The sequence below is a fragment of the Phascolarctos cinereus genome, unplaced genomic scaffold, assembly GCF_003287225.1.
Source record: "Phascolarctos cinereus isolate Bilbo 61053 unplaced genomic scaffold, phaCin_HiC Scaffold_2;HRSCAF=192, whole genome shotgun sequence".
NCBI lineage: Eukaryota > Metazoa > Chordata > Mammalia > Diprotodontia > Phascolarctidae > Phascolarctos > Phascolarctos cinereus.
The window spans coordinates 2,528,861-2,550,205 of NW_027555625.1; the positions used below are offsets into that span (position 1 = coordinate 2,528,861).

The following is a 21,345-nucleotide window of genomic DNA, read 5'->3' on the forward strand; positions in this document are numbered from 1 at the left end:
GAAAAGACATCCAAAAACTCACGGAAGAAAATAACTCCTTTAAAATTAGAAATAGGCAAGGGAAGCTAATGTCTTCATAAGACACCAAGAAATAATAAAACAAAATCAAAAGAATGAAAAACTATAAGAGAATGTGAAACATATTAGAAAAACAACTGACATGGTGAACAGATCAAGGAGAGACAGATAATATAAGAAATGTTGGACTATCTGAAAGTTATGACTTTCAAAAAAGAATATAGACACTATACTTCAAGAAATTAAGGGAAATTGCCCTGAAGTTTTAGAGTGAGAAGGTAAAATAAAAATTGAAAAAATCCACCCACCATTACTCAAAAAGAGACAAAGATGAAAACTCACAAGAACATCATAGCTACAATTCAAAAGTCTCAGGTCAAGGAAAAAGTACTATAAGCAACTAGAAAAAAACAATTTAAATATTGTGGAGCTACAGTCAGGATAACATAAGATTTAGCAATTTCTACATTAAAAGACTGAAGGACATGGATTATTATATTCTGAAGAACAAATGAGCTGGCCTTGCAACCAAGAATAACTTACCTGGCAAAGCTATGTATAATTCTGAATGGAAAAAAAAAGATATTTAATGAACTAAAGGACTTTCAGGTCTTTGTGAAGAAAGGACCAAAACCGAATGGAAAATTTCACCTACTAGATTCAGGAGAAACATAAGAAAGTAAACATTAAAGGACTTAATGAGATCAAAATATTTACTTCTAATATGGGAAAATGTTATCTACAACTCTTAAGAATGTTATTGACTTCCAGGAGCCAAGATGGTACAGTAAGAAGTAGCTCTCACTAATAAACAGAGTCTTCCTTAAAATAAGTAGCATCTACTGAAAATCATCAGTAAGCATTATGTGCAATGGGGATAAGCTAGAAGAATTTCCAATAAGACTGGGGGTAAAACAAGGATGCCCATTTTTACCATTGTTATTCAAACTGTACTAGAAATGTTAGCTGTAGCAATCAGAGAAGAAAAAGAAATTGAAGGAATTAGAATAGGCAAAGAAGAAACAAAGCTATTACACTTTGCAAATGACATGATGATATACTTAAAGAATCAAGTGAAAAAATTACTTGAAATAGTAAACAACTTTAGCAAAGTTGCAGGGTATAAAATAAACCTACATAACTTATCAGCATTTCTATACACGTTACTAACAAAGCAAGAGATGGAAAGAGAAATTCCATTTAAAGTTACTATATATAGACATTATGAAATATTTGGGAATCTGCCTGCCAAAACAAACCCAGGAACTATATGAACACAATTATAAAACAATTTTCACACAAATAAAGTCAAATCTAAATGCTCTGAAAACATCAGTTGCTCGTGGGGTAGGCCAAGCCAGTATAATAAAAATAACAATTCTACCTAAGCTAACTTATTTATTCAATGTCATACAAATCAAACTACCAAAAATTATTTTATAGAGCTAGAAAAAATAATAACAAACTTTATCTAGAAGAACAAAAGGTCCAGACTACCAAGGGAACTAATGAAAAGAAATGCAGGGGAAGGTGGCCTAGCCACTCCAGATCTTAAATTGTATTACAAAGCAGCATTCATCAAAACTATTTGGTACTGGCTAAGAAATAAGAGTGGTGGATGAGTGGAATAGGTTAGGTACACAAGATGCAGCAGTCAATGACTACAGTAATCTACTATTTGATAAACCCAAAGACCCCAGCTTCTGGGGTAAGAATTCACTATTTGACAAAAACTGCTGGGAAAACTGGAAAAGAGTATGGCAGAAACCAGGCACAGACCAAAAACTCACACCATATACCAAAATAAAGTCAAAATGGGTTCATGATTTAGATATGAAGGCTGATACCATAAGCAAACTAGGAGAGCAAGGAATACTTTACCTGTCAGATTTATGGAAAAGGGAAGAATTTATGACCAAGCAAGAGATAGAGAAACTTATGAAATGCAAAATGACTGATTACATTAAATTGAAAGGTTTTTGCACAAAGCCAACGCAACCAAAATCAGAAGGGAGGCAGAAAACTGGGAAACAATTTTTACAGCTGGTGTCTCTGATAAAGGGCTCATTTCTAAAATATATAGAGAACTGAATCTAATTGATAAGAATACGAGTCATTCCCCAATTAATAAATGGTCAATGGACATGAACAGGCAGTTTTCAGATGAAGAAATTAAAGCTCTCTATAGTCGTATGAAAAAAATGCTTTAAATCACTATTGATTAGAGAAATGCAAATCAAAACAATTATGAGGTACCCACATCACACCTATCAGATTGGCCAACATGACAAAACAAATGATAAATGTTGGAAAAGATGTGGAAAAATTGGAACACTAATGCATTGTTGGTGGAGTTGTGAACTGAACCAACCATTCTGTAGAGCAATTTGGAACTGTGCCCAGAGGGCTATAAAAATGTGCATGTCCTTTGACCCAGCAATGGCACTTCTAGGGCTGAATCCCAGGGAGATCATACAAATGGGAAAAGGACGCACATGTGCAAAAATATTTATAGCAGCTCTTTCTGTGGTGGCCAAGAACTGGAAATTGAGAGGATGCCCATCAACTGGGGAATGGCTGAACAAGTTGTGGTATATGAATGTAATGGAATACTACTGTGCTATAAAAAATGATGAGCAAGCAGACTTCAGAAAAACCTAGAAAGATTTATATGAACTGATGCTGAGTGAAGAGAGCAAAACCATGAGAACATTATACACAGAAAGAAGCACATTGTGCTATGACTAACTTTGATAGACTCAGCTCTTCTCAACAATGTAAGTACCTAAGACAACTCCAAAACACTCATGATGGACAATGCTATCCACATCCAAAGGAAGCACTTTGGAGTCTGAACGTAGATAGAAGCAGACTATTTTTCCTCTTTTTTTGTTGTTGTTTTGTTTTGTTTCTTCTTTCTCGTGTTCCTCCCATTGGTTCTAATTCTTCTTTACAACACGACTAATATGAAAATATGTTTAATATGAATGTATACACAGAGCCAAGATCAGATTGCATGCCATATTAGGAAGAGGGGAAAGGGACGGAGGGGGAGAAAATTTAAAACTCAAAATCTTATGAAAGTGAATGTTGAAAACAAAATTTTTTTTAAAAGTTATTATTTGCATAGCTTGAAAGGGCATACATAGAATGCTGGTAGTTGAATCAAGTATGATGGGAAGATTCTAAAAAATAAAAGTGGGTAGGAAGAGGTAAAATGGAGTAATTATCTCATACAAATGAGGCATGAAAGGAAGAATTATTACAGTGGAGGCGAGAAGGGATGGAGGGCTGGTTGTACTAGAACCTTATTCTCATCAAAACTGGGTTAAAGAGGAAAACACATACTTCTAGAATGGCATAAAAGTCTTAACTTAGAGAAATAGGAGGGTGAGGGAACTGGATGAGGGAGAGACTTTTAGAAGGGTGGGTAAATTAAGGAATAGGAATGTAAGGGGAGAGGATAAGGGAGGGATTCTTAGAAGGGGTGTGGGATTAGGAAGGGAATTAGAAATTTAAGGAGACAGGGTAAAAAGAGAAGGATTAACAGTGACAAAAAAAGTAGAATGGTGGGAGATGTACAACTAGTAATTATAACTCTGAATGTGAATCAGATGAACTCATCCATAAAATGGTAACAGAGTAGAATGGATTAAAAACCAGAATCCTCTCACAATATGTAGATTATGAGAAACACATTTTAAAATGACAAGACAGTAAAAATAAAGGGACAGGTTCAAATTTAATATACTTCAGCTGATGTAAAAAAAAAGCAGGGATAGCAATTATCTCAGACTAAGTTAAAGCTGAAATAGATTCAATTAAAGATAAACAGGGAAACTACATTATGATAAAAGGTGGCACAGACAATATAGAATTGTGATGGAATACTACTGTTTTATAACACATGATGAGCTGGTTGATATTAGAAAAGCATGGAAAGACTTGCATCAAATAAGCAGACCCAAGAGAACACTGTATATAGTAATAGCAACATTGTTTGAGGAATTATCGAATTATATTGGCATGTTTGGAAAATATAAGAATTATACCAGCATGCTTGGAAGATATAATATAAGAATTATACTGGCATGCTTGGAAGGTCCTGACCTGCCCCATCACCACCCTGGCCTCTTAGCTACCCCAACTTCCTTTAACACTCAGCTCAAGCCCGTCTCTTGTCTCTCCTCTCTCCTTGAGGACAAAGATTCCTTCCTTTTTCTTTGCAACCCCAGTGTGTAGCACTATTCCTGACACATGGCCATAAATGCTTGAATAAAGATTATTCAAGTCTTCTTCGGACACAGAAAAGGAGAGGGGCAAGAGAAAAATTAAACAACTGCAAACACATGCAATGAAAAAGCTTTTGAACAAAATGAACACACCAATGGATTTGTGAAAGATGCCTCCACTAAGGTGGATTGTAATCTGTCCCTCTCCATCCCATGGGATCCTCAACCCACTCCTCCCTTCAGTGTTCCTCAGGAGGCATGACCAACGGATCTGAGCCTTCTTCAATTTCATGCCAAAAGATCCCTCCGCGGGCCATCTCTCCTCCTTCCCCCTAGCCGTGTGTCCAGTTGTTCACAAACTCTGATGTCTCCAAAGTGACACAGAAGTAACTGTCTACTCAAAGGTTACACCAATGGAGCTGAAATGCTAGTGAGCTAGACCATACCAGAAAAGCTTTGTGTATGGCCCCAGGGACATCTTGAGCCAGTTTTCAAGCTAAATAGGCCAGCCACTTGGTAAGGAGGGTTTTGATCAAGGAAACCCCTAAAAAAAGAAAAATACAAAAGGGCCCCTAATGCTGTGAGGCTCCCTTGTACTTCTAAAGACTGTAGAAGAGTGGTGGGAAAGGTCCTAAGAGTCACATCACTTTAAACAGTCTACAAACAATTTCATCCCTGACTTTCTCCAACAACCAGCAAGTGGGTTACAGGGTCTTACAGGAGGAGCTGAATTACCTCAATCTCAAAATGTTTACCCTAAACCAGAGGTTCCCTTTTGGTGGGTCCATAATTGCCTAATTCGGTTACAAATACGTGGTAACATTTGTGGTCACAAGCACAGGCCTGTCTGAAGCATTCCAGGTTTGTTTCAGCAATGATCCAAGACTGTCACAATCACTCACAAAATGATTCTGGTGATGCTAGAACGCTGATATCAAGCTCTACCCAGTCCTGAGCATGCGCACTACGCTCAGGCAGCTTCTGTCAAACTACCGGGAACCCACCCCAAAGGTCCGATGCCACCGCACAAACCAATTTCCAATGGATGGTCGGCACGTGCACACTCCACCACCCACAAGATCAGCCGGCCTCTTGCGTCTGCTGTGTAATCAGGTGACCCACACGTGAGGAGCACTGGCATTCCTGCAGCCCCGACATACTGGGCATGCAAATGTTCCAAGTCCCATTGAAACCATTGTGAACTAGGACAAATGCTCTGCAGAAACAAACCTGTTGGTCCTCACTGAAGCATTTAAAGCTGTCTTCCAATTTCAACTTATCCTTGCTTATGTTACTAGTCCGCTATCTGGCAGATTTTCAAGTTAATTGAGTGGCAACCCTGGTCAGGCACTCTGTGAAGTTTCTCTGGGAATACAGCCAGTGAGCCACTGGGGGGGAGGGGGGGGGAGATCACATGTGAGGAAATTTTTCCCTCACAAGGGTTAGTTTATGTAGAAATATCATTAAAAAAAAACAAAGTAATATATGCAACTATACTTTCAACACATTTATCATTTAATATTGTGTTTGTCATGAGACAGCAGGAAAGTTCATCTTTTATATTGTAACCATTTTCATCAACTGGTTACGTGGCTAAAAATTAAAAAAAAATTTCTATTTCTTAGCAAAAAAGCTTAGAAAAATTTCCTACCATGTCCCATCATATTTGGGTAAGCAAGTATTTTCCTTTGATTCTTGTTTTAAATCAAAATACAGAAACAAACTCAATGCAGACAGAGTTAAAATTCTTTGTCTAATGTTGAGCCAAATACTGCAAACTTCTGCACAAATTAAAATTTAGTCTAACGTTGAAATTAAGCTTACTAAGTATTACTTTGCTAAACAACTTCCATGTTGTAATTTACTTCATTAAAAATGTTATTTATATTCAAAAAATCTGTAATATAAATCGAATATTGACTCTTGTAGATAACACTAAGCACATGAGGTCTTACAAGATTACTTCTTCTAATTCTTATAGAATGTCCCACATGAACATTCATAATTATTTGATAATCAGTTTTATAATTTTATAGTTTTCATAATTACAGGTAAAACAAAAGCTTATATTTTAAAATTATAATTATATAATAAATCTTAATTTGGAGCTTTATGGGGCAAAAATTTCCCTATTTCTTATAAACACTTAATGACTAAATCTAAAATAATATAATTAGCAGAATATTAGATTACCCTGCAGGACTCATTTTGTCACTGAAAGGGGTTCATGGAACAAAAAACACTGGCAACCACGACTACTCTAAAGCATACCAGGAGAAGGAAACTACAGTTATATGGAAGGCCGGCCCTCTGTACAGAGTCAGAAATAAGTCAAGTGCTTGTGAGCAGAGCCAGTCTGATCACAAACCTACAAACAATACTTCTCTAAATATTCAGCCATGATGTATTGATTACAGCATGAAGGATAATCACTTGGAGAAAAAAACCCAAGCCAATGTGCCATAAAATAATGCCGTGCCTGTGACAAAAATCCAGCTTCTGGTCACCAGCGCTGGTGTTGGACAGCCCCCAGCACTTCTTCCTCCTTTCTTGAAGAGCTGAGCAGTTTCACCATCTTCATCTTCTCCCCCATCCTGCCCTTACCCCCTGGTACTTCCATATCTGTACCGATGTTTCTGTGCCCCAAACACCCTAAGCTCCCAAATGCTCAGTGTCTTTAAACATCATTATCTGCTCTTTGCCCTGGTGGGAGCTGTGGACAGGAATGGTCACGCCCTGGATCTCACCCTCACCCACATGGCTTCCATTTCTTCAAAGACTCATGTTCTTCTATCCTTAACCTCCCATCCTTCTCTGGATGGCTCTGTTTTCTCCAACCCCTCAAGCACTGCCTCGATCATTCCACCTGCTCCTTCCTCTTCAATGGGAAGCCCCAATCAGTCAATCCAACTCTTTCCCATACTCACTCTCCAATCTTCTTACAGCAGCCTGAGGCCAGGCTGAGCTTAGTTCCAGGGTTCACCAGTGCCACTTGCCTCTTATTCTACTCAAGTACTTGAGCAACGCATGTCATCCAATTTTAGTCAGGAAGGCAGTCTTCGTATTCCTCCTGGAGTTTCTCTCACTCTATACATAAGGGATTCCATTCTCTTCTTGCTTCAAGCTTCTCCCCCCGACACACCACCCCTCTCTCTCATACACATATACATACATATACATACACACACACACACACACACACACACACACACACACACACACACACACACACACACCCCTTGACCTTCTTAATCTATTTTTATAACAGATTTGTTAACATCACGTAAGAAAATTTTAAGGTCACACTATTTTAAAGAACACAACTTTCTTTTCCTTTCCTCCCTCCCTCTCATACTTTATCTGCCTCAACCTTGCTGCTTAATGACCTAAGAACAGAAAAAGTACCAAATACAAGTTTTGTTATACTCTTGGAGAGGCTGCACATGATAACTAGGCACTATTACTCTTACAAAGTTTCACTGTTCTACCAAAAAAAAGTGTGTAACCTTCTACTTATTGTTTAAAATTCAGTACAAAAATGATCAAAACCTTGAAAACACTCAGCCCCTTCCCTCACAGCACCATTCTATAGTATTGAGAATAATCACTAGGAGATGGTTAGACTAAACAGAGCAATCTCCAAGTAGAACCAGGCACAAAGTGGCTTCTTTCTCCTCTTCACAAAGACTGAAAGATAACCTCCCCCCCCCAAAAAGCATCACAACAATGTCTTAAGAACATAACGACCTGGTTTTTCAAACATTGCATAGCATCAATAATTGACCTCTTACAAGAACATTGTGGATAAGGTTTCTTTTATAAAACTTTTGTTTTGTAGTATCAAGAAAGAAGTTAAGGCAGCTGCGCCCCCCCCCCCCAGCTTAAAGCAGCACATTAAGGAAACATCTAAATGCTTTGCGCTTGGGGAAAGCTCAGCACTGTACGTGAGTAAGGGTTATGCAGTGGAAGAGAGCTGATCTGAGTAATTTCCATAACTTACACAACTTCTCTTGGATGCCCTTGAGTCTTGGGTCTTCCCTCCTCCCCTGTCTTTTTGGGTAAAGTGATTTTGAAGACCAGACTACTCGGAGCAATCTCCCCTCCCAGAACATTTTTTAATCTAACCTTCACATCTTTACCAGTACCCTACTACGAGGACCAGTTCATCCAGAGGAGGTAAGTGGAAGCACAGGCAATGAGGGAAGTATTTGCAGCCCAAAGTGAACATCCTGGCCTGCATCCAATAAATACCTTAAAGTACAGATTTATAACAGACATCACACCTCCCAGTCTCCCACTGGCTGATTCTGTTTGGAAGTGTACTTCAGTCAGATAACTTTCCCATCTACATCTTACCTTTTCAATGCAAACACTTCCAGTGGGTAAGGTTGAATGGGGGCTGCTGATGGCACTACTTGCCTCAGAATCTCCCAAATCCACTCTCTTTTCCTTTCCTTTAATTGTACACACACTGGGTGGAGGAGGCCCTAGACACTGGCACCCAAGAAGAAGAAATGAGAGTCGACATCCCCACCCTACACCCATGCAGAGGGGGCAGGTCCACAAGCATGAAATATTGCCCATTTTCTCAGACTCTGGGGATATAGTCTTCATTTTTGTTTATTTTTTCCCTTCTTTTTCTTTTTTTTCCTTTAAAATCTAATTATTTGTTATATGAGATAACTTTCTGAGAGAAGAATACTAGGAGAAATTCTAGGAGGTAAAAATTACATTCTTAAAAAGCAGAACAGCTACTAATTTCTTAAACTTACCTTAATGATAATTTTAACCTTCTAAGAATGGTGAGGAAATCAAAAAAAAAAAAAAAAAGATTCTATTTCAGATCTGTTTCTCACCAACAGGGCAGCACTGGTTGCTGGAATACAGTGGGAACCTTTAGGGGCAAAGAGAGCAAACTCCACCCTAAAGTTTCTGAGAAAGGACAAGAAACCCTGAATTTGGGGAAAGTACATTTCAAACAGGTCAGAGGAAAGACATAGGATCCCCAAGAGTAAAATGATCTCAAGTCAGCCTAGAAGGATGGTAGACCCTTAGGAAGACAAAATTCTAAAGTGATAATGGGAAACAATTCCAATGGAGGAGGGAAAATGAGATTTGTCTGAAAGAATCAACAGATCAGTGCTAATGGCATCAAGCCCTGCATCACTCCAAAGCTTCCAGAACCTATAGCTAAGAAGAGAGAGGAGCTGGAGGCTTGCCTTCAGGAAGTGCAAAACTCTTTTAATGATTCCCATCATTCCCGTGAAAAACTCAGTATCCACATTCTGTCTCCTGGCAAAGAAACACAAAAGCCAAGAGTCTTAAATTTGTAAATAGTATCACCCAGCCGAGAGCTGAACAGTACAGGATGCAGTTAATGAGGAACTTCAGGAAAAGAAATGAAAGATGTCATCAAGATGCCACAATGGGAAGGGAAAAGTAACAGAGGAGACACAATGTAACTCAAATATGTGACAGTGTAACATCCAAAATCCACTGGGAAGAGGCATGGAACGGTAGGACAGAGCTCCATTCTGCAATGAGCAAGAGGCCAAAGGATATGGTTAGTGCTGCCCCTGGAGTCAGGAAGCCCCGAGAATGAGAAGCCAGGAAATCCATGAGACAACAAGAAATTTCAAAACAAAGTCAAAAGACTGAAAAAGTAGAAAATATAAGTACTGCATAGGAAAATAATGACATGGGAGTCAACCACCAAGACTGAGCAGAACCATATGATTCAACCATGAAACATGCTACAAAAATAAAGAAACCCTAAATGGAGTGACAGCAGTTCCTAATTTCTGGGCTGTACCAATATAATAAAAACAGCAATACTGCCTGAATCAAATTACTTATCAAGGTACTTCCATACAAACTACCAAAAGATTACTGTAGTGAGCTATGGGGAAAATACATGAAGAAACAAAAAAAGTCAAGATCAAGAGAAATGATGATGAGAGTAAGAGGGAATGAGGCACAGCAGTGTCCAATGCACAGAACAGGATCATGCTCAGGACTCTCCCCAGAGCCCACCACCTTATAAGCACCAAAAATCTACAGGTCGTCAGATCTAGCCACTGAAGCTCAAGGTAGTCATTTTCCAGCGTGTGCCCCCCCATAGCCCCCAGGTGCTCTAACAAATATAATTGACCATAAGAAGGCTTCTATGGAAACAGGGAAGCCCAAGACACAAACTCGAAGACAATGATGTGAAAACATCTATAAGCAAAGCCTTAAAGAAAAAAATGTAGATCAGACACAAGCCCAATAAAAATTCCTGGAAGAGCTAAACAAAGCTCTTTTTGAAATTATTTTAAGAGCAATTTTCATAAACCAAATAAGAGCAGTAAAGAAAAAATTGGTAAAAGAAATGAGAGCAATGCAAGAAAATTATAAAAAGAAAATTAACAGCTTGGTAAAAGTGGTATAACATCTCACCGAAGAAAACAAAAAAATTACAGAAAATAGAAAAATAAACTGATGAGCATAAACATGGTCCCTAAGAGAAAAAAACCAGGACCAAATGGATTTACTAGTGAATTCTACCAAACAAAAAAGAATTAATTTCAATATTATAGAAAATCTTTGGGGAAAATAAGAAGTCCTACCAGGTTCCTTCTATGATATAAATATGATTTTGATACCTAAATGACTCCTTAAAAATTAGAATTAGCCAACTGGAAGCTAATGACCTCATGAGACATCATGAAACAATAAAACAAAGTCAAAAAACTGAAGAAAAAATCAAAGAAAATGTGAAATATCTCACTGGAAAAAACAAATGACCTAGAAAATATATCAAGGAGATAGAATTTAAGAATTACTAGACTACTTAAAATTCATAATCAAAAAGAGCCTAGACATACATATTTCAAGAAATTATAAAGGAAAACTACCCAGATATCCTCAAACCAAAGGGCAAAGTAAAAATTGAAAGAATCCACCAATCACCTCCTGAAAGAGATCCCAAAATGCAAAGTACTAGGACTATTATAGCAAAATTCCAGAGCTCCCTGGTAAGGAAAATACACTGAAAGTAGCCAGAAAAAAAATCATTCAAATAACTTGGAGCTCAGAGCCATACTCAGAATCACACAAGATTTAGCTGCTACACACAATAAAGGAGTAGAGGTCGTAAAACATGATATTCTGGAAGGCAAAGGAGCCAAGATTACAACAATAATAACTTTCCCAGTAAAATCGAGTAAAATCCTTCGGGGGGGAAAAGACATTTAATGAAATAGAGGACTTTCAAGCATTCCTGATGAAAATACCAGAGCTGAATAGAAAATCTGACAAACACAGGACTCAAGAGGAATATAAAAAGGTAAACATCAAAGAGAAATCATAAGAGACATGTTAATAACATTTAACTTTATATCCCTATATAGGAAGATGATACATGTAACTCCTAAGAACTTTATCATTTTATTAAGCCAAGCAGAAGTACACATGGACAGAGAGCACAGATATAAGACAAATATGTTGGGATGATCTCATTACAAAAAAAAAAAAAATAGAAGGGTCGAGAAAGAGAGAGGCCTGAAATAAAAGTGAAAGGAGAAGAAGAAGGGGGGGAGGGAATCTTACATAAAAGAGGAAAGCTAGGAAGACTTTTTTACAATGGAGGAGAAAATGGGATAAGGATGCAACATTTCAATCTCCTCATGTAAACTGGTTCAAAAAGGGCACAGTATCACAGGTGAGTATAGAAATTCATCTTACCCAACAAGGAAGCAGGAGGGGAAGGAACTAAGAAAAAGGTTAAAAGATACATTCAGGGAAACTCATTTTGCTAAAAGGTATCATAGGCAATGAAGTAATATCAATACTGAATATACATCTACCAAATGGCATAGCATCCAAATTCTTAGGGGAAAAAAAGATAAACGAGTTACATGAGGAAAAAAACCCACAAAACTATATAGTGGAAGACTTCATTTTAGACCTACCATAAAAGAAACAAGAAGGTAAGATGATCATTAGAATTTTAGAAAAGTTAGATATACTAGATTTCTAGGGAATATATAATGAGAATAGAAAGAAGCATACCTTTTTCTCAGTTGTATATGGCATCTATACAAATACTGACATTAGGGCATATTATTAGGACATAAAAACCTCACAAACAAATGCAGAAAAGTAAATATATTAAATGTCTCTTTTAAGACCATAATGCAATAAAAATTACATTTGATAAAGGACCTTGGTAGCATAGATCAAAAATTAATTGGAAACTAAATAATCCAATTCCAAAGAAATGAGTGGATCAAAAAACAAATCACAGACACAATCAATAATGTAATTAAAGAGAATGACAATGAGATGAGACACAAATTAATGGGATTCAGTCAAAACATTACTTAGGGGAAAAGGTATCTCCCCAAATATTTACATCAACGGAGGAGCAGATCAATGAACAGGCAATGCAAATTTTTAAAAAAGAAAAAAAAATTTAAATCCACAATTAAACTCCAAATCAGAAATCCAGAAATACCAAGGAGAAATTAATAAAACTGAAAGTAAAAAACCACTGAAATAATAAATAAAACTAGGAGCTGATTTTATAAGGGAAAAAAATGCATAAACCATTAGAGAAACCGATTTAAAAAAAAAAACAATTACCAGTCTCAAAAATGAAAAGAGTGAATGCACAAAAGAAGATAAAATTAAAGCAATTAGGAGCCATTTTGCCCAAAAACATTCCAATGAAACTGACATATCTAAGTGAAATAAATATTTACAAAAACATAAATTACCCAGATTACCAAAATAGGAAATAGAATTTGGAAAAATGAAGAAGGAATCCTACTAAATTCCTTCCATGACACAAATATGTTTTTGACACTTAAACCAAAGAGAATGAAAACAGAGAAAGAAAACTATAAACAAAATTCCCTAATGAATATTGATGTAAAAATTTTTAAATAAAACACTAGCAAAGAGATTACAGCAATATATCATAAAGATCATGCACACTGACCTGGAAGGATTTATATCAGAAATGCAAGGCTGGTTGAATAGTGGGAAAATTATTAGCATAACTGAGCACATCAATAACAAAAACAAAAATCATATTATACTAATAGATGCAGAAAAGGCTTTTGACAAAATATAGTACTCATTACTATTAAAAATAAAACTAGAAAATATAGGAATAAATGGAGCTTTCCTTAAAATGATAAGCAGTATTTATCTAAAACCATCAGTAAAAGCATTACCTACAATGGGAATAACATAGAAGCCTTTCCAAGAAGATCAGAGTTGTAAAGCAGATGCCCACTGTCACAACTATTACTCAACATTGTATTATAAATGTTAACTATAGCAAGAAGGGAAGAAAAAAACTAAACGAATTAGAACAGGCAATGAGGAAACAAAACTATCACTCTTTGCAGATGATAGGATGATATACTTAGAGAATCCCAGAGAATCAACTAAAAACTATTTGAAATAATTAACCTCAGCAAAGTTGCAGGATATAAAAAACCCATATAAATCACCAGTGTTTCTATATATTACCCACAAAAACCAGAAGAGATGAAATGGAAAGACAAATTACATTTAAAATAATACAGAGAAGTATAAAATACTGTCTATGGGAGTCTATCTGCTAAGACACAGAATGATCACAATTAGAAAACACTTCACACAAATAAAGTCAGATCTAAACAAGTGGAAAAATATCAATTGCTCATGGGTGGGCCAAACCAATATGATAAAAACAATTCTATCTAAATTAATTTACTTACTCAATACCATACCAATTGAACCAGCAAAGAACTATTTCAAAGAGCTAGAAAAAATAACAACAAAATTCATCTGGAGAAATAAAAAGGAATCAATGGGGAAAAAATGGAGGAAGGCAATCTAGCAGTACCAAATCTCCCAAAATTATTATCATCAAAACAATATGGTACTTGGTAAAGAAACAGAGTGGTGGATCAGTAGAACAGACTGGGTACACAATACACAGAAATTTGTAAATGACCACAGTTACCCAGTATTTTATAAACCCAAAGATCCAAGCTATTGGGGTGATAACATCATTTGGCAAAAAGTGCTGGGAAAACTGGAAATCTGTCTGACAGAAACTAGGCACAACAAACATCTCACACAACATGCCAAGATAATATGGATGCATGACTTAGACATAAGTAGCAATATGAGAAAATTAGGGGAACATGGGAAAATGCTGGTCAGATCCAGGACCAAACAAGAGAAAGAGAATCATGGAAGGTAAAATGGACAATTTTGATTAGATGAACTATAAAGGGGTTGCACAAACAAAACCAATGCAGCCAACACTGGAGGAAAAGCAGGAAACTAGGGGGAAATTGTTACATCAAGTTTCTTTGATAAAAGGTCTCATTTCTCAAATATTAGGGAACTAAGCCAAATTTATAAGAATAATTTCCCAACTGATACAAGGGAAAGGCTATGAACAGGCAGCTTTCAGAAGAAGAAATAGTCATATAAAAAAATACTATAAATCACTATTGATTGGTGAAATGTAGATTAAAACAACTCTAAGGTACAACCTCACATGTGTAAGATTGGCCAAAGGCTGGAGGGGATGTGGAAAAATAGGGACTCTAATGTATTACTACTGGTGGAGTTGCAAACTTTCTGGAGAGCAGTGTGGAACTATGCCCAAAAGGCTATAAAACTTTATAACCTTTGACCCAAGCAATACCACTATTATGTCTGTATCCCAAAGAAATCAAAGGAAAAGCAATGGACCAATTTGTACAAAAAACATTTACAGCAGCTCTTTTTGTGGTGGTAAAGAATGGGAACCTAAGGAGATACCTATCAATGAGGGAATGGCTGAACAAGTTGTGATGTGTGACTGTGATGGAATACCATTATACTCTAAGAAATGAGGAAAGGGTTTCAGAAAAACCTGAAAATACTCATATGAATTGATGCAACCTGAAATGAGCAGAACCAGAACAATGTACACAGTAACAGCAACACTATAACAGTGACCAACTGCGAAAGACTTAGCTACTCTGATCAACACAAGATCCAAGACAATTCCAAAGGGCTTGGAATGAAAAATGCTTTCCACCTAGAAAGAGAAAAACTGATGGACTCTGCACACCAAAGCAGATTTTCCTTATTTTTCCTGTTTATTTCTTTTTCCCCATGACAAGGCTAAGGTGAAAATGTTTTACGTGACTTCACATGTAAAAAAAAAAACTTAGGGTGATTGTAAGTCAAAATAAACAACTTATAACGTGCCTCTGCAAGGCCAACTCAAGTGCATGGAAACAACCCACCAAGCTCAACCATCCGTCCTTGCTAATCAAAATCACCGTCGGAAGATGGCAGCGACAGACCAGCTGCTGTTCAAGCTCTGGGCCAGGTTTCCCCAAACTAATCCACTGCTTTAAGATGTCCCCCAGGACCAAAAGGACAGCGTCCATGGAGGAGGGGCAGTGGGCAGGATAAAGAGGGACCCGGAAAATCCTGCAGTAACTAATCCTAAGGTCAAGCACAAAACTCCCACTTTTTTTCCGATCTTATTCTAAATCTTAATTTCCCACCTGCACGGAAAATAGCACCACGCCAAATGGGTGCCAACCCTGGGGCGCCCCCGCTGCCGGCAGGCGACAGCGGGGGGGGGGGGCCTGGCCTCCCAGCGGCCCACCCGACCCCAAGAGGCGCCCCCCAGGCGCTCCTCCCCCCACCCCCACCCGGGCAGAGATGCCGCCCCCAGACCCCACCCCCCGCTGAGGCCCCGCTAAGACCAGAGGCGGCAAGAGAGGGGCAGACCCGGGCCCTCGGGTGCTCGTTGGGGGGGAGGGGGGAGGGGTTCAGGTCCATGCCCCCCTGCTCCCCGGGCCCTCCACCCTCAGGCGGGTGGGGGGTGGGCAGCAGGTGCTACAGCCCCTCCCCCCCAGAACCAGGCTGAAACACTATGATGGCTGCAGGGGGTGGCCCCACAAAGGTAAAAGGTCAGGGGCGATGGGGGGGCAGAGGGTTAATTCCCAGGAAGGTCTGGGGGGCTGGTCTCCCCACTTTAAAGATGCCCACGGCACAGGTTTCAGAATAATGGGGGTCCGGGGGCCCCCCATATGAAAGATCCAAAGGGGAGAATGCCCCAACCCAGTTGAGGAAATGGGCACGGGGTCGACCTGAAGTGCGCTGCAGGGAAGAAGGGAGCCCCACCCCACCGGGCCCCTCACCTCCATCGGCCCTCGGTGACCTCCCCGTCGGAACCTTTCTCCTCGGAGTCCAAGATGGCGGGCCAAGCAGCGGCACCCCAGAGCGGAAGGCCTGCAGCACATGCGCATGGGGCTGCCTCGGGACTCCTGCGCATGCCCAAGAGGACAGGGCGGGGCCTGGGCTAAAAAGGGTGGGTTAAGAGCCGCCTCCTCCAGGTCCTGATGCTGGGGATTCTGATGAGTACCTCCACCCAAAGGCATAGCACTGGGGGGAAAGGAGGGTGCTCCCTGAAGTTAGGGTCAAGGGACAGAGACCGAGGGCCAACCCAAACCAGCCCCACTGTCCACACTGGGCTCTCTCTCCTGCCTCCCTGCCTGGGATGCAGGCATCTCACTTCTGCCTCTTCAAATCAATCGGCCAGCACGCTGACCAACAGCTGATCCAACTGCTTAGTCTGTGCCAAGCTCGGCGTGGGGAACTGACTTTGTTGTTGTTGCTTTTTTTAAAGCATTTGTAAAGTTTTGAGCTCCAAATTCTATCCCTTCCCCAAGATGCTAACAATCAAATACAGGTTATACATGTGCAATTATGTAAACTATTTCCATATTGGTCTTCTTGTACAAGAAGACTTGAAAGGGAAAAAGTGAAAGAAAGTGAAAACTAGCCTGCTTCAGTCCATATTCAATCACTATCAGTTCCTTCTCTGTCAGCAGATAGCATGCTTCATCATTAATCCTTTGGGATTGTCTTGGATAATTGTATTGCCGAAAATAGCTAAGTCATTCACAGTTCATCACACAACGTTATTACCATGTACAGTGTTCTCCAGATTCTGCTCACTTCACTCAGCACCAGTCCATACAAGTCTTCCCAGGTTTTTCTGAAGTCTGCCTGCTCATCATTTCTTATAGCACAACAGTATTCCATTACATTCATTTACCACAACTTGTTCAGCCATTCCCCAATTGATAGGCATCCCTTCAATTTCCAATTCTTGGATACCACAAAAAAACTGCCACAAAGATTTTTGTACATGTCGGCCCTTTTTCCCTTTTTTATGATCTCTTTGGGATACAGACCTAGCAATGGTATTGTTGAGTCAAAGGGTATGCACAGTTTTATAGCCCTTCGGGTATAGTTCCAAATTATTCTGCAGAATGGTTGGATCAGTTCACAACTCGACCAACAATGAATTAGTGTTCCAGTTGGGAACTTACTTCCTAATGAGGGGAAGTATGGGAAGACAAATAGCTTTTAACATAAGTATGTGCAATTAATTATAAGTTGGATATTGAGCAATTACTACATACCAAGCCCTCTGGATGCAAGCCAAAGTCATCGCTTCCCTGGAGGATACAAAACAAACAAACAAACACACACACACACACACACACAGTCACAAAGTGGAAGAAAAAGACTCCAGCAAAGCATAGAATCATAGTTCTAGAACCAGAAGAAAACTTGGGGACCATTGGGTCCAAGTCTCCTCATTTTACAGAGGAAGAAACTGAGGCCAAGAGAGAGCGAGGGACTTGCCAAAGGCCGTACAAGTAGTAGGGAGGTGGGTGGCACAGTTCGGGACTGGGAGCCAGCCAGCGCCCCATTCCCCGGCCCCAGTGCACAAACAAACCCAGGGACTTGGGTTCTCACATTCACTCACCTATTCCCTGGCTTTCTGCTGCAGTCTCTGCCACACACCCTCAACTCCACCATTCTAAGGCAACAAACAACAGAATTCAACTGATATACCCCCTCTTCCTCCTCCCTGTGCGGCACAGATGTAGGAAAGCAGGAAGTTTGCTCTGCCTGGGGTGGCTGCCAAGGAGCATGTGCTGCAGAGGTGCTCAGTCAAAGACCTAAGGAACTGAGAGAACTGGGACAGATGCTAGTATGTGGGGGGCTCCATCAGCAGGAAGGAAAGGCAGCAGGAAGGAAAGGCAACTGGCATCCAGCTGAGGCCCCTTCTGTGCCCCCCCCCGCCCGGATGTCACTTGAGGCAGGAAGTGGATATCCCAGTGCAAGAGAAGGTCCAGGCTTCAGGGGAAACATCAAAAGAAAAGGAGTCCAAAAGTAAACAGGGGCTATTAGGGGGCTTTTTTTTGTTTTTTGTTTTGTTTTTGTTAAAGGCTGACTTTACTCAGTAAAGACCATAAGCAACAGGGAAGATATTAACAACAAAAGGGAATATGGCCTTCAGAGCAGGGGAAAGAGTCCAGACATCCATAAAACAGTATAAGATATAGGAAAATTAATCAACACCTGATCAGGCAGAGGACCCTGGGGATTTTAAAAAGATCATAGAACCACAGTATGTTGTTCCTGAATGAGTTGAGAAATAAGAATCCTGAAAGCAGAACCTATGGACTGAACAGCGGAAATGATTGGCAGAAGAGAAAAAGTCATATCCACGGTGGCAAATCTCCCCAAAGAAACCAAGAGAAAACCACTGAGAGTGGATGGAAATACACAGAACTGAAGGACAATCTGGAAGAACAGGAAAAACTTCAATTCTCTTAAAAGAGCATATGAGCTCTAGAAAAGCAAAAGTCATCTTTATGCCTCCTGTCTTCAGGATGAATGAGTCAAGGAGAAAGGACTCTCTTCCAGAGGAGCCTGACAAGTCAGAAAACCTGGACACCATAAGGTAAGAAAAAATGGTTCATCTAGTCCATGTCTTGTTCATATGTGGGTCTTTGCCTGTTGAGAGGAAGGGCTGTTTTGGATTTGGTTTGTTTTTAGCCTTTCTTTGCATCTCTAGCATCCTTTGTTTTCAAAGAAGACTAGTGACATCTTGGGGTGATGCCTTGACTTGCTCATGAATTGGATTTAAGTTGAAGCATGATTGCACAAAGTGGTCAGCCTCATTCCCTCTTCCAGAGTCATCAAAGTCCAGAGGCAAGAGAACAGTCAGGCAGACTGCTGATGACTCGGGACTGACCTTGGTGTCTCTGATGTCTGACCAAGCTCTAAGTACTCCAGAGCGCCTGCTTCAGTTTTCATAGCCATTGGAAGAAATTGTTCTCATCTGCCCATTCCACCTAGGGCTGTCTTCACATGCTTGGGGTAAACACCATCTAACTCACCTATACAGGCCTATACACAGTACATATGCACATAGTAGGTGCATAATAAACTTTATTTGACAACTACAGAAACCAAGGAGCTACAAATAACAAAATAAATTATACCAGGAAAAAAAAAACAGAAAAAAGAAAAATACTCATGGGGTTAAAAACAACCACCAGCAGGACTCTTAAGAGATTTCTTTCTAAAAGTCCCCAAAGAGACAAAGCTTAAAGGAGAGTTTAAATGGAAGAATGGATGGGGAAGGAAGAGGCCTCAACCACCACTGACCAAATGATTCAGAAGACCCCCCCCCATCCCTCTCCACCCCATTGCTCGATGGATGGTGCATTGTCGAGAAGAAAGGAAGAAGAGAGAGAGGGGAATGTAGAACACACCCTAATCCAGTCAACGAAAGGAAAATTGCTCCAGTGGTCTTTCAGGGAGAAGAGGGCTTACAGGACCGTGGGCAAGGTGACAAAAACAAAGACATAAACTGGAGGAAAGGGAAGAGGAAATCTCAGGCAGCTGGCAGGAAGGGATTCCTCGATGCCCCCAACAGAATTCAGGAGAAAGGGAATGGAGCTTCTGGGAGCAGGGACTGCCCAGAAGGTCAGGAGCATGTGGACCCCTGGCAAATGGGGGAAGTGATCATGGGAAGGGCAAATGGTATGCACAATGAAAGATGAGGAAAATTTCTACCATGGGACACTACTTCTATGCTTGGGACACAGATCCTCTTCCAGGTCAGAGCTGGGCCTGGAATCAGGAAGACAGAGTTCAAATCTAGCCTCAGGCACATACTACCTGTGTGATCCCAGGCGAGTTACTTCACCTGTCTGCCTCAGTTTCCTCATCTGTTAAATACACATAATAGCACCTCCTGTCAGGGTTGTGGTGAGGAACAAATGAGATCACATCTGTAAATTGCTAAGCCAACCTGAAGGTGCCCTCTAAAAGCTAGCTATTATGTAGAAGAGGGAACTCAAAAGAGGCATCTTGAAAGTCTTAATCCCATGAAGAATAAATGCATGTAAGAGCCATGACTGGAAGAAGAAAAGACTACAATAGACAAGAAGTGAAGAGAAAGAGTGAAGTCAAAGAGGAAAGGAAAGTCTTTTTTAGAACAAAGGTCAAAAATTGGAAAAAATGAACAAAAACTGAAGGAGAGAAGAGGGATTTTTCTTGACTATGGGAGGGGGGAATGAGAGAATTAATAAATTAATTTTTAAAAAAAAGCAAGCAAAAGGAATTATTAAGCAAAATTCCAAACCCAGAAAAACTGTGATAAAAGGAGGGGGCGCAGGGGAGGCGGCAGACTTTGGGGAGGGGCCTGTGGGCATAGGGTGGCCTCAAAGTAGAGTAAGCAAAAGGACAGGAAAGGACAAAGTCCGGGCTGGACAGAGGCTGCAGAATTCCACCAACGCCAAAATCCTAATTGCACTTACAGTAATCCATGGGCCCCGATTCTCCCTGGAATTTCTCCAGCTGGGAGAAGCCCCTTCCCCTCTTGGGACTCAGTTTCCTCCCTAGAAAAGAGGAGCTGGAGTAGATGGTCTGAGAGCCCCTCCCTGGTCCGACTCCGGTTTGGGAAGCTCCAGGGAAGGAGGTGGGGAGGGAGGGGGTGGTCCTTAAATCCCTACACGCCTCCGCCCAGCCCACGCGGCCATTAGGAGAGAAGAGAAGCACCTGGACCCGGGAGCCTGCTCCAGCTCAGCCGCTCCTTCCCAGGCTCCTGTGGGGCATGAACGGGGGGAGGGGAGAAGGGCGTCATTGTTCAGAGGATGCCCAGGTGTGTGCCCTCCCCCAGCAGGTGCCCCGCCCGTGGGAGGGGAAATGACCGCGTCACGCCGCCGTG

At 40.3% G+C, this 21,345-nt stretch overlaps 1 protein-coding gene across 1 annotated transcript in view; it reads right to left on the reverse strand.

Moving 5' to 3' along the window:
- Positions 1–21,070, reverse strand: part of TDRD15 (tudor domain containing 15) — a 41,181-nt gene extending 20,111 nt beyond the window's left edge. The window contains exon 1 of the mRNA XM_020967468.2: positions 20,936–21,070. The gene's annotated coding sequence lies outside the window, so the exon portion shown is untranslated. The remainder of the gene's footprint in view (positions 1–20,935) is intronic.
- Positions 21,071–21,345: the final 275 nt, after the last annotated feature.